This window comes from Lipotes vexillifer, unplaced genomic scaffold (assembly GCF_000442215.2).
Source record: "Lipotes vexillifer unplaced genomic scaffold, Lipotes_vexillifer_v1.1 scaffold862, whole genome shotgun sequence".
Classification (NCBI taxonomy): Eukaryota; Metazoa; Chordata; class Mammalia; order Artiodactyla; family Lipotidae; genus Lipotes; species Lipotes vexillifer.
This window is the reverse complement of record NW_006786873.1, coordinates 138267-146621: the sequence shown is the minus strand read 5'-3', so window position 1 is coordinate 146621 and position 8355 is coordinate 138267. Positions and strand designations below refer to the sequence as shown.

At 40.8% G+C, this 8355-nt stretch overlaps 1 pseudogene; it reads right to left on the bottom strand.

The window, feature by feature from the left end:
* Positions 1 to 2893: 2893 nt before the first annotated feature.
* Positions 2894 to 7567, bottom strand: LOC103086831 (mediator of RNA polymerase II transcription subunit 1 pseudogene; annotated as a pseudogene).
* Positions 7568 to 8355: the final 788 nt, after the last annotated feature.

Genomic DNA, 8355 nt, shown 5'->3' with positions numbered 1-8355 from the left:
AGGGAAAGAACTGCACAATTCTTCCATTCCACAGTCATCAAAAAGTATATAATTAATCTTAAACCATGCTCAGTAAAGACACAAAAATCTTCTTGTTTTTGGCCAGCCAAACAGCCTTGTATCAAGCTTTATTGCTATTGTTGAGAAATACATATGCTGAGTGATATAGCACAATCAAGTGTGTGTCAGAGTCCATTTGGCTACTCAACTGGTTTGAAATATTAACCCTATTTCTAGATCAACTGATCTCAACTCCAGCTACCCATCAGAGTCAGCTTAGAGCTTTGTAAAAAGTACCATCACCCAGGTCCCACCTCAGACTAATCAAATAGAAATTTCTTGGGGTGGAAGGAAGGAAGAGAAGTTAGGGCTATGAATCAGTAATTTAGAATACATTCTCAAGTGATTATACTGTGCAACCCAGAATTAAGAAACACGGTCTAAGGCTGACATCTAGGGGGTCCTAGGCTGTCCATGCCTTCTACCCCTTATCTGTCAGCTCCTGTTGAGCCATCAAATCAAGGTGAGGTGGGAGGGAGTGTATTGTTCAAGGAGTTCTTATCAAACTAGCCACTGCTTATCTAAAGAAATATTTTGAACTCTGTTCTTCTCGTTAAGAGTTTCAACCACAATTAATTGAGTGGCCTTGATCCATATCACTATCTTCATTATTATAAAGATACTGTGGTGCCTTACCCAAAAATGTGTCATATGCCACTAAAAATCAGTATAATAGTAGTTAGTTAATGTATAATTGGTCTCTGAGTAAAGGTAGGGCAGAGTCCTTTCAATCTTGGATGTAGGATTTCATCTTCCTTATTTTCTAAATACTCTGACTTCAAAGAATATATAAGGCCAGAGTGAGCTTTGAGGTGAGATTACAAAAATAAGAGCTAGCTTGTGAAGAAACTGAAGGTCATTCCTCTGTGATTGCACGAAATAAAATGTACTTCTGTCTTATATATAGAGAGAAGCCACTCCAGATTTCCTTGCATCTGTTATATTAGCTAGTCTATTTCAGTTTTTTTTCTGTGCCGTTTTAAATAAAGTTGGATGGCAAGCTACACCTGTCATTCTAGTAGGTTAGTTTATCAATCAATTCTAGAGAATCTTCTGGTCAGAAATCCCCCTCTTACTTGATTTTCTTTCTTTTTTTTTTCCTAATTGATTTCTAGTACCTATTCGTATATACCACATATTAAACTGTTATATAGTTGTAATATTTTCTTCCAGCCTCACATTGGTTTTCAAATGTATTTTTCAATATTGTTTATGGTTTCTTTTGTCATAAAGAAGTTTAAAGTTTTGTTTACCTTTTTTTTTTCTTCATGGGTTTACGGTTTTGTGCTTTTTTTTTTCTTTTCTTTTGAAAGTTCTTTCAAGTTTATAGTTTTTTATTTGTTTTTTTACATTTAGCCATATATAGCATTTTATTTTTATCCATAAGTTTAAATAGTTAGCTTTATTTTTTCCCCCCAACTATAGGCAATTGCCGCAGTGCTGTTCATTGACTAGCACACTCTTTACCTGATCTTTTGAAATGTCACATTTACCGTATTCTAAATTCCTATATGTATTAGATTGAAAGACACAGATATTTTTAAATGCTTTAATATGTGTTCCAAATTGCCCTGAGAAATACATTTAGAAATTTATCTAAATAAATTTAGAATGTTGTTTTGGTCTGCATTTCTTTGATTGATGGAAAGCATGAACTTTAAAACATATATATACTTTTGATGTCCTGTATGCCATCTTATATGAATTGCTTCTTCATATCTTTTGTCCATTTTTCAGTTTTGGTGTTCGATTTCATGTTGATTTGAAAGGACTCATTATATATAAAGAATATTATCCCTTCATGTGTTTTGCACGATGGTTATTGTTTACTTTTAAATTACAATCATGGTCTTTTTCTTTATAGAATCTGACTTTGCATATATAGGTAAAAGGTCTTCCCCATTTCTAAGACCACACAGTCAACTAGACTATTTTCTTTTTTCTTTTATTATTTTAATTTTTATATTTCTGGTGTCTTATTTTGATGCATGGTATTAAGTAGGAATCTATCTTAATTCTTTCTTTTTCAGTGCTTGAAGCATTTTATTTTATTTTATTTTTTCGAATTTTATTTTACTTAATTATTTTATAAAGCAGGTTTTTATTAGTTACCTATTTTATATATATAAGTGTATATTTGTCAATCCCAATCTCCCAATTCATCTCACCATCACCACCCCCAACTCCACTTTCCCCACTTGGTGTCCATATGTTTGTTCTCTACATCTGTGTCTCTATTTCTGCCTTGCAAACTGGTTCATCTGTACCGTTTTCCTAGATTCCACATATGTGTTAATATATGATATTTGTTTTTCTCTTTCTGACTTACTTCACTCTGTATGACACTCTCTAGGTCCATTCACGTCTCTACAAATAACCCAATTTCATTCCTTTTTATGGCTGAGTAATATTCCATTGTATATATGCACCACATCTTCTTCTTTTTTTTTTTTTTTGCAAATGCATCAAAGAATGTATTATTTTTTCATTTTCTGCCCAGCCCTTCAAATACATGCACTAAAATGAGTTTAAAACATGGCCTAAAAATGGAAAAAGGGAGAAAAAATATATATGAATATTTCCTACAAAACTGTTTCCCACCCTTCCCTCTCCCAACTCCTTCCTTTCATAAGCAAGTATTTTAACTTTTTTTTTTTTTCTGGCAAAGGAACAAGTGATTCGTGGTAACCAGAATCAAACCCTATGGTGTCTTTAGTAGGGTCTGGCTATGCCTTTCTAAATTCACCCAACTTATGTCAAAGCCATGCCATTTAAGATTCTTAAAACACAAAATCAGACCTGTCTCATTCCTTATGGTGATTTGCCTATACACTTAGTTTTTCTCTGGCCATGGTTTTTGCTTTAAAAAGTAAGGTTCCTTGCCAATCAGGGCCACATCCTTAATATCGTCATTTTCCTCCTCAGTCACATAGTCAGGGATGAGCCTTGAGAGCCTGTCTGTAGATAAGATTGTGTTACTTGTCATAAACAAGGACTGGTCTCAAGACATAGGTGATTTAGACCAACTCTCTGGCTTGATGCTATGAGATTTTTTCCTGTCTCAGTCTTTGTCCCAGTCCTGGTCCTTATCCTTGTCTTTCACTTTCTTCTTTTCGTTTTTGTGCTTCTTATGCTTCTCTGTGCTGTATTCGGGAAGAGGTCAGATGCCATCATCTGAGCTGGGACTGTTCTGATAAGACTTCTCTGCTATAGAGATGCCTGACTCACTTTCACTGTCCAGATTCTGGGGGGTATATGCTGGTGACTTATTATGGCTGAGAGAGCCACGTTCATGCTTTGGAGTGGAACCACTGATGAGTGGAGAGCCATAGCTTTTGGAAGAGGCCATCTGAGGCCTGAGTCCTTCTCCACTACTTTCCCCAGGTTTCTGCAAAGCCACTTTGGCCTTAATGCTGGGGAGATCCCCCATCATACTTGCTGATGATAATTTTTGCCACACCCACGCTCCCCACATTTTTTGACTCTAGGTCTTCTTAGATGAATCCACCAAGCCCCCGAGGTGGAAACCTTTGATTTGTCTTTATTTCTCTTCTCACACTTGCCCCGGAACTCTCCTCCTGACATGTTATGTTTGGAGGACACAGGATGGCTAGAAGAATTTGTGCTCACCCCCATCTGGCCGTCCATTGGGTCTTCACCCCCAGGGCCACTGGTGACAACCCCATGCTTCAGTTTATCTATGACAGCTGTTAAGGACGTCTTCTTATTTCTGCTGGGAGATTTCCCTTTGGAACTTCCATGCTGGTTCTGAGAGGATGACATGGAAGAGCCACTTGAGGAAAAGGAAGAGGAAGATGCTGTACAAGAGTTAGATGATGGGGGAGTTTTCTGAGACAATGAACCTGAGGATCCTAACCCTGAAGATGACTTCATGCTGGTGCTCGAACTAGTTCCAGACATGTGAGAACCACCAGAACCTGAACTGGTAGGGCACTTGGCTTTAGAGGATGGGGGAGTCCCAGGAATAGGCTTCACTGGAGAGGCAAGCTTATCAGAGCCTCCAGGTGGCCTTGAATGGGAAGGGGATATGTTTGGTTTACTTAAAGAAGGATTTATAAGTGATGATGGCTTCCCTTGAGGTTTGATCTTGGTGCTGCTGGAGCCACTGCTCAGTCCATGCTTGGTAAAGGAGAGGAGCCAGGCTTCCCCCCAGACTGGGATGAATTTTTGGACTGGCTAGATCCCTAAGACCCCTGGTTAGAACATATACTGCTACTTAACTTGGAACTTGATGAACCTTCTGATTTACTTTTTCATCTTGCCTGAGTTGGAAACGGAAGATGAGGAAGAATGGCTATGATGGCTTTTACTTCTTGAGGAAGACACAGAACCACTGCTGGTATACTGACTATGAGAGGAGGGCTTGCCCACCATCACGGTTCCCTTAGGAATCTGAATAGTGATTTTGGGAATGGGTGGTATGGCAACACCTGGGGGAGTCTGAGATCTTCCTGAACTGCCTGGAGATTTGCATCCACCAGTACTAGTAAGTGGGGTGAAAGGTCGGTTAGAAGAACTGTGAGATGGAGACTTTCCCTCAGTGTCTGTCTTCTTCCACTTTGGAGGCTTATCTTTGCTTTTGCCATCATTAGAAGGGGTTCGACTGTGCTTCCCTGGTTTGCTGTCTAATCCTAGCTCTGATAGACTACTGTCACTGGTGCCATTGCCTTCCTTTACTCTCTTTTGAATCTTTCCTTTCCCTAAGTCCCCAGGGGTCAATAAAGGACTCTGGCTACCACTGTGATGCTCCATAAGATCTGTAGGACCCAAAGCCTTATCAGCCACTGCTATAATATTGAAATCAACTGTGTCAGCTTGGCTATTGCCTTTAAACTTAGTCTCCCCATTCTCACCTCCAAGCATTGGCACCCCCAAAGTATTTAGTGCCTGAGATGCAAATCCTTTGAAATCATCATTATCTCCACTTGGGCTGCTTTCACTAAAATATTCTTCTCCAAAACCCCTTTGGCTCTGGCTGTTCAACAAATCAGGATTGAAATCTACTCCATCAGGAAAAAAATGATTGGTAGGAGAGTCACTACTGGGGCTTCCAGCAGCATCTGCAATAAGGTCAGCTGGATCAGTGTATGGATTTTCATTATTATTGGCTTGAAAGACAATCAGAGTCAAAGAGGGCACTCTGAGAATGCCCAGAGCTTGAAGAATGTCAAACAAGGGTGCCAATGGGTGGACAATCGTCACTAGTGCTGGGAAGCTTAGAAGTTTCTTTTGCAATGTCTGAAAGGATATCAGTTGCATTCAGGCCAGTGCTGTGTGAACTGGATAGTCGGACCATCCTTTGAATACTGGGTTGGGGATGAGGTACTGGTTGTGGGTAAGTTGTTGGGGGAGTGCTACACTGGCTTGGAGCTAGAGTGTTGTGTGGCGTATCCAGCATGTCAGCTGTCATGTTGACACCAAAAATAGGGTTCTGTGAGTCAACATCCATTGAAAATAGCTCCCTCTGAAGGTCATCTTCAGTCTGGTGCTTGGGTTTGTCAGGTGATAATCTTGATGACTTCTTCTTCTTTGTCTTGTTGCTTTCCGAGCACATTTCCACCCGGGGTGAACTGGAAGAGGAGTTCTGCCTTTCTAAAGGGCTGCTTCCATAAAGGGTTGAGAAATCCTGGGCAGGAATATCTTTAAGAAGGTTCATGAGCTTCGGGTGGTTCTTGGTGTTGCCAGCCATCAAAGAGACAGGTGGTGGCATGTGATGAGGAGGGGTCAGACTTGAGCCAATGGTAGACACCCCGTTCTCTCTTATTTGTAACAAACTGGTAAGAACTGGTTCTGAGACACCTTGCTGAAGTCCTCCCCATGGCCCACAGACTCATGCCGATCTTTGATGCCCATGCTCATATTAAACAAGGTAATATGGACCCCCAGAAATGTGTTGGTTGGTGTAGTGGTACCACTCATTGGGTTGTTGCCATACCCTGGGCTGCTAGCCAGGGGAAGGTTCTTTTTTAACATGTCTTCAACTGTCTCTGCAATGAGGGACAGTGCTGGGGTGTTGGTCTGAATGGTTTCAGCTTTCCTCCAAATAGCCCTCATCATCACAGGGATAGACACACATATTTGAACAACTTTGTCAATGAAGTCATCTGTGAAGATGAGTGCATCTGACAGCCCCTTGCAGAGTTTACAGCTCACATGTGTTGAGTCCTGCACATCCATTACCACAGACACCAGGGAGTCATTCACAGGGTGCTGAAAAGATATGCTGAAACGGGACTCTGAGAGTGGACACACTTCAAATTGGAGGAGCCCAGGAGAATCTTCTTTCAGAATAATTCTTTTGACACAACTTCCAATTAGGGTGTATTAAGCCCCTTGGTGTCTGATCAGATTTAGGATAAGAGGAACCCAGCCAGTGTGCTGAAAGGTGATTTTGCTAACAAGGTTCCTGGTAGATTTCTACCATCTGGAGGAGGAGCATCCTTGTTGAGGAAATAGCAGTGTGGTTGACCTGGAACAGCAGCATAAAATCACATGATTCAAAGGTACAAGGTCAGGGTCCTTTGACACCTCAAATTGAGTGATCAGTTCATAGATGGGTACATAAGTTGCCTGGGTTTCAAACAATGAAATCCCTGTGCAGTTCTGAAGTTTCTGAACAAATGCTCTAGATACTGGGATTGGCTGGGGAAATTTCAAGAAGAAACAGGCAGGAAGATCCACACTCTTGGCACTGGTGATTGAGGAGAAGGAGGGAGTCCATTTGTTGTCAACTGGATGTGACCCCATAATTAATGGTGCAGTTGGGAGATTATACATAATAGATGTTCCTTCAATTGTCACTGATGCATTCATGCCCAAAGATCAAGGAACATTATTCTTGTGCAAAACTATAGGGGATGTAGTCTTATCATCCAGCATGTCAGAAGGAGAGGCATAATACTTCAAGTCAATTAAATGACCCCCACTTCTTGGAGTGAGATAGCCAACACTTCCATGAAGAATCTTATCCAAGGGACCAGCATTCATTACTTTCCAATACATAACTGCCATTTTAAATAGATCTTGTTCTAAGGATTGGAGAGCCAAGTACATTTTAGTCTTCAGTTTGTTGTCCCCTGGAAGGTTATAAAGATTAACAAGACCCTTAAGGTGCTTAGAAAATTCATCAAAATTTTTTCCCCTTAGCTGCTGTACAATCTCTGGACAGCTCACATGATTCTCTCCATGGTGAGCCACTTTTACATCACAAAGCTGTCCTGCAGGATCTAACTGCACTTCCACATATAACATATCTGATGTGATGTAACATTCAGTGACACTGGCACTGAGATGAGAGCCCAGTCCATTCTGGCTTGCTATAGACTCCAGTCAGTCATTGCTGGTAAAGATGTTACATGAATTGACACACAAGCTTAATGGTTTCACTCCAAGGTCTATTTTCGTTAAATTTTGCATGAAGCCGTTCCAAGAGAGAACTCATCTTACTCACCTTTTCGGACTCCTCGGTTTCCCCGTGAGCCCTCATCCTGACGGCAGGGAGAGCCTGAGTCCTACACAAGAGGATATGCCCTTCCCCACCACTAATTGAGGAACCAAGTTGGTTAGGGCTCCTGGGATGCAAGGCGCCTGCAGTCCCCGCCCTTCCCGGGAAGGCTCAGTCAGAAGTCCCAGGGGGCAAGAACAGAAGGGTGTTCTTGGCTGCTGCCGTCTTCCCCAACAGAACCTGTACCACATCTTCTTTATCCATTTGTCTGTTGATGGACATTTAGGTTGCTTCCGTGACCTGACTATTGTAAATAGTGCTGCAAAGAACATTGGAATGCATGTGTCCTTTTGAATTATGGTTTCTCTGAGTATACACCCAGTAGTGACATTGCTGGGTCATATGGTAATTCTATTTTTAGTTTTTTAAGGAAACTCCATACTGTTCTCCATAGTGGCTGTATCAATTTACATTCCCACCAACAGTGCAAGAGACTTCTCTTTTCTTCACACCCTCACCAACATTTTTTGTTTGTAGATTTTCTGATGATGCTCATTTTAACAGGTGTTAGGTGATACCACATTGTAGTTTTGATTTGCATTTCTCTAATAATTAGTGATGTTGAGCAGCTTTACATGTGCCTCTTGGCCATCTGTGTGTCTTTGGAGAAATGTCTATTTAGGTCTAATGCTCATTTTTGGATTGGGTTTCTTTTTTTTTAACATTGAGCTGCATGTGCTGTTTATATATTTTGGAGGTTAATCCTTTGTCCATTGATTCCTTTGCAAATACTTTCTCCCATTCTGAGGGTTATCTTTTTGTCTTGTTTA